This window comes from Heptranchias perlo, unplaced genomic scaffold (genome assembly GCF_035084215.1).
Source record: "Heptranchias perlo isolate sHepPer1 unplaced genomic scaffold, sHepPer1.hap1 HAP1_SCAFFOLD_289, whole genome shotgun sequence".
Lineage (NCBI taxonomy): Eukaryota > Metazoa > Chordata > Chondrichthyes > Hexanchiformes > Hexanchidae > Heptranchias > Heptranchias perlo.
Window position 1 is genome coordinate 56,867 of NW_027139301.1, and position 5,982 is coordinate 62,848.

Genomic DNA, 5,982 nt, shown 5'->3' on the forward strand with positions numbered 1-5,982 from the left:
CGAGCACGTTAGTTACATCTTCAAAAAGTTCAACGAGCTTTGTTAGACTTGACTTCCCCTTTACAAATCCATGCTGGCTCTCTCTGATTACTCCATATTTATCCAAGTGCTCAGTCATTCTTTCCCCAATAACGGATACTGGTAACTTCCCCACAACAGGCGTCAGACTGATAGGCCTAGAATTTCCAACTTTATCTCTCCGACCCATCCGAAATAATGGAGTGACATTGACAATGTTTCAATTAAAGCAACAATTCCTGAATCAAGAGAGTTTTGATCGATCATGAGTAAGCATGTACAAGTTCCTTACCTATTCCTCTTATTCCCCTGGGATGGTAAACATCAGGTCCTGGAGATTTGACAATCTTCAATCTAATTATTTTTTCCATTGCCATTATTTTATTTACACTGAATCCCCTTGATTTATTTACGGTTTTCCTCGTGTCTCTGCTATGTTCGCCTCATCCTTTTCTATGAAGACCGATCTAAATTAAATATTTAGCAACTCTGCCATTTCCTGATTTTCAATTACAATATCACCTCCATCTGTCTTTAAGGGGCCCACATTACTCTTAGTCACCCTTCTTTCTCTTAATATACCTGTAAATACCTTGATTGTTGTCGTTATTTTCCCTCACAAGTTTTTTCTCCTTTTCCCTTTTTGGACCTCTTCGGTTTTTTCGTTTCAGCACCACAATAAACAAGACTTCGCTGTAAAGTTCAGCTCAATAGTTCTGCAATGTCAGAGCGAGAATTGTCTGAACCCCGAATTTATTTAATGTAACAAACACAAGCACACTTAATCATCCGTGTATCAACACACTGATGGATACACAAAGATAAACACAGCGAGAAATGCAGGCAGTATCAGGATGCACAGGTAAACGGACAAGGGAAATAGACAAAGATAAAACGGTCTGTGCCTCGAACAGACAGTAACGTGTCACTGATCGATATTAGTGAGACGAGGTGGGGAACAGGTGCTGTGAATTGGTGCTGTGGTTTAGTTGGTTAAAGCATCTGTTTTGTAAACAGGCGATCCTGGGTTCAACTCCCAGCAGTGCTTTGTGTCACGTATTATTTTTACCTAATTTGTGGAATTAAGCGACAAAGTCACACTTTGGAATTGGTATTTGTTGAGGTTTGAGGAGGAAACCGATATCAGAATGACTGTTCAAAAACTCCATTTCATCGCACAGACAGACCTCTCATGGAATGTGTCTGTAACACTTCAATTTAAGGACACGTTCTTGTTTCTGGGCTCGTCGGGGTCAGGGTATAGTTCACGATTTATGTCATAGAGGAGCGAATGGTTGTCTCCTCGACCTCCGGATAGCAGTGATAAAGTTCGAGGACACACAGAAGCGGACAGGGTGGTCGGGGTCTGGAACTCACTTTCTGAAAGGGTGGTCGAGGCAGAAAACCTCAACTCATTTCAAAAGTGCATGGATGTGCATTTGAAGTGCCGTAACCTACAGGGCTGCAGACCAAGCCCTGGAAAGTGGGATTAAGCTGGATAGCTCTTTGTCGGCCGTCACAGACACGATGGGCCGAATGGCTTCCTTCTGTGCTGCAGCTTTCTCTGATTCTATGATTCCGTGTGTGGGAAGGGATTCACTCAGTCATCACACGGACTGAGACACCAGGGAGTTCAAAAGTGACGACAGGAGTTGGATTCTGCTGTTAATCCCATCCAGGACTGAACCATGTTCATTCTGACTGTTGGGGTTTGTTTCTCCTGATGTTAATAAGCCCTATAACTGGGCTGGAGTTTAATATTCTGGATATCTGTCAAATAAATCAGCTTTGTTTTAATCACCTTGTTGTAGATTTTGGTCTTTCCCATCTGAGTGTTTAGCATCACCTGACTGGAGCTCAGAAAGGACAATCTGGGGGGAGGATCGTCCGGTGGGAACAGAACTTCAGCCTGGACACAGTCCTTCAGGGCCACACTGAGAGGGGCAAACGGCACTTTGGTCTTTCTCGTCTCTCTTCACTGACAGCAAAGTCACCGTGCAGCGTCCAGTCTAAAAATGACCGTGGTAATTATTCTATGAAGATTTAACCTGTTTGTGTGACAGTCCTGAGTCTACCATTTAAGGCAGGCGTTGACTCATTTAAAATAAACCCGTTAAAAATAAATGGGTTAAAGTCTGCGTTAAAATAGCAGAGGGAGGAGTTCCCAGGAGCCTGTTAACTGCTGGTACAATTATACAACAGTCATTCGATCTCCAGATAAAGAAGGACCTGCAGTGTGTTTCCAGAATTCCCGGTTTTATTGATGTGTGCGTGTTAGACACCAGGATCACTAAAAATACACGATCCGGACCATCCACAGGGTGGGAGCGATCCCGACAGTTACTCTGGGATCACTCCCACTGTGGAACTCCACCACTGACCCTGCTGAAGGTTGTCGGCTCAGGGAGTGGGGCCTCCAGGAGTGGACTGTAAGATAGCTGACAAAGATATGCTGAGGTACCAGAGGAATCCTTACTAAGGAACCGTCTGGGGTTTTCCCTCTCAGTGTGGGTCCAGCGGTGAATGATTCCTGACTCCCCGAACTGTCTTACATTTAACCCAGATCGGATCAGGATGAATTCAGTTTGCAGGAGAATTGGGACAAATATCACCCACAATCGAGGGAGACAAAAGCAGCCATTAGAGAAGCTCAGAGATCTTTGGAAAAGAAGATGGTGCCCAATTCTGAGAATAATAGCAAATGTCTTTCCAGCTACGTCAGGAGTCAGAAGACCATTAAAGATGCTTCAGGGCCACTGAAAGACAGTTCAGGACAGATTCCCGGGCTATGGCAGAGCTGTTGAATGACTATTTCTCATCAGTCTACACTCCTGTGGATGATGCTCAGATTCCAGCTGTGGGATGTGCTGTCAACAATAACATCATAAATATTAAAATAGAAAGGGATGTCACTTTGGATAAAATATGAATTCTCAAAATGCATTGTGCTCCAGGTCCAGATGATATCCACCCCCGGGTGTTTAAAGAGATGGGACGGGTGCTCTGTGAGCCCCTTGCCTGTATCTTCAACAGCTCAATAGAGTCAGGGATTGTCCCCTGAGATTGGAAGGGAGCTCATGTAGTTCCCATTTTCATTAAAGGGGACAAATCAGAGCCGGGGAATGACAGGCCCATCAGTGTGACCTCGATCAGAGGGAAATGCTTGAAGGGATCCTAAGAGATGCTGTTTATGATCACGGGGAAAGAGAAGGAGCCATTGGAGATACTCAACACGGCTTCTGGGAAAGAAATTGGTGTCTTACAAACTTGCTTGAGTTTTTTGAAGAAGTTGCTGGGTTAGTGGATGAGGGTAATCCGGTTCACATTGTCTATCTCAGGGATGTCAAACTCATTTCCGATGGTGAACCTGACCCGATATCCTGGCACTTGGCCTGGGCCACATTCAGCAAACGTTATTAAACTAGAAATAGATGAAGATGAACTGTATTGGTATTTACTTACATTTAGATTTTATTTACAGCTACTGCTGCTCCCGATACCTGGCACCTCTGAGCTTGAACTATTGCACCAACATTTAGAGTAAATGACTGGGCTGAGGCCTGTCTTGGATAAAAACATGAGGACCACTTGTCATTACAGAACTGTGTGCCCCAAACACTAACCGTGGAAGTGAATTCCACAGACTGCCTACTCCCGATGTAAAGAAGTTTCTCTTGACTCCTGCTCTAAAACAGAGAGTGGGGTTAATTGTAGCGACTCACACTGTATAAGGTGGAAAGTGGGGCTCCACAAGGATTGGTTCTGGGACCACTGTTCACAATTCACATCAACGAATTGGACTCGGGAATCGGAAGTACAATTTCAAAATTTACAGATGACGCCAGATTGGCGGGGTGGGGTGGAGTTTGGATAATATTGATGAAGATTGCGACCAAATACAAAATACATCAATAAACTTGCAAAATGGGTCTATAATTGGCCGATGAATTTTAATGCAGATGACAGTGAAGTGGAGCATTTTGGGAGCAAGAATTTGGAAATTGTGCCCTGTATCCCCAAGTCCAAGTCATTAATGTATATCAAGGAAAGCAGTGGTCCCAGCACCGACCCCTGGGGAACACCACTGTACACCTCCCTCCATTCCGAAAAACAACCGTTCACCACTACACTCTGTTTCCTGTTATTTAGCCAATTCTGTATCCATGCTGCTACTGCCCCTTTTATTCCATGGGCTTCAATCTTGATGACAAACCCATTATGCGGCACTTTATCTGACGCCTTTTCGAAGTCCACACACACCACATTAACTGCATTGCCCTCATCTACTCTCTGTTACCTCATCAAAAAACTGTATCAATTTAATTAAACACGATTTGCCTTTAACAAATCCGTGCTGGCTTTCCCTAATCCTTGTCCAATTGACTGCTAATTCTGTCCCGGATTATCGTTGCGAGAACTTTCTCCACTACCGAGGTTAAACTGACTGGTCAGTAGTTGCTGGATTTTTTCTTTCACCCTTTCTTGAACAGGGGTGTAACATTTGCAATTCTCCAGTCCTCTGGCATCACCCCCATATCTAAGGATGTTTGGAGGTTTTTTGCCAGTACCTCTGCAATTTCCACCCTTACTTCCCTCAGCAACCGAGGATGCATCCCATCCGGACCAGATGACGTATCGACTTTAAGTGCAGCCAGCCTTTCCAGTACCTCCTCTTTATGAATTTTTAGCCAATCCAGTGTCTCCACAACATCTTCCTTTACTGACACTCTGGCAGCGTCTTCTTCCTTGGGAAAGACAGATGCAATGTATTTATTTAGTACCTCCGCCATGCCCACTGCCTCCCACTGCTACTAATTCGTTATAATCTGGGCCAGTGGTGCAATGGATAACGCATTACGTTCGATTCCTACCTGGCTTGGATATTTTAATGCAAAATTTTATGGCCTTCAATACCTTGCAAGCTGTCCTACTTGGTGGTGCTGCCTGGCTCCATACCTGGTAAGTGCCTTCTCAGTGCAGCAAGCAGTGCATCAGTGTCATAATCTGAAGGTCCTGAATTCAATCTTCAGAGAAGGTATCAAGGATTACGAAGCTTTTTTTCCATCTCTCACCTCATCTTTCCATCTTTGCTGCATCGCAAAATCAAGAACTTTTGCTAACTGCAGCACATCAAAAGATTTGCTGCCCCTTGATCTCTCTGTACCCAAACACACAGTGAAGTTTAGGAAGTCCATGGGCGATGGACTCACTGACAACACTCTTGTTTCTGTATAATTGCCCCAAGACAAACGGTGAGTGGAGAATATAATCAACGATCCCGCTACTTCTCACAGGCCAAGTGAGCGCTCCACCAGTTGAGCTAATTCCTCGTTTGCTGTTTGTAAATCGCCCCTCACAGTTCCTGCCTCACACTCGCCTTCAAGCTGCTCCAAGACCAGCAGAGAAATCTTGCCTTGGGTTGTCGCTCCCTGAATATATTAAATACTTTGCTCCAATCGGCGGTATCGAGCATCAGCAAGTGAGGAACAGCAGAACGGGAAGCCACAGTAATCATGAGCGATGCTGAGAAGAGCCCGAGCCTTCGGAAGGAAGACGAGGTCACCGGAAAGCAACAGCCGCCCGAGCTCGAGGAGCAGTGAGAGCCCTGACTGACTGACTGATCGAAGACCATTTTGCCTGAAATTGAGGGCGATTTGAAGTGTTGCTGCTCAAAGGCACTTCCTGCTGGTGAGCAGAGGGAAATGCTCGAGTGAAACAGCCGTGCTCAGGCAGACACAGAAAGCTTTCAGGTTTTGGAAAGGAAAAGTGGTGTCCTGTGCCTGAGTGGCAACATGTTAATCTGTGAGCTGCCTGCAAAGTTCAGAGAGTGACCTTGAGGTTATTGCTGCTTATTCCAAAATCACACTCACTCCTTCGAGCCGGAATTGAACCAGCGACCTAAGGATGACTTTATTTTGTTTTATTCACTACAGTCCTCCGCTCTACCAGCTGAGCTATCGAAGG

General features: G+C 45.0%; 2 non-coding genes across 2 annotated transcripts; one reads left to right on the forward strand and one right to left on the reverse strand.

Annotated features, from left to right (window-relative positions):
• Window positions 1–992: 992 nt before the first annotated feature.
• trnat-ugu (transfer RNA threonine (anticodon UGU)) lies at window positions 993–1,066 on the forward strand. Its single transcript has one exon. It is a non-coding gene; the product is annotated as a tRNA-Thr (tRNA).
• Window positions 1,067–5,888: 4,822 nt separating this feature from the next.
• On the reverse strand, window positions 5,889–5,982 carry trnay-gua (transfer RNA tyrosine (anticodon GUA)). Its single transcript has 2 exons — window positions 5,946–5,982; window positions 5,889–5,924 (listed from the first exon to the last, which is right to left on the reverse strand). It is a non-coding gene; the product is annotated as a tRNA-Tyr (tRNA).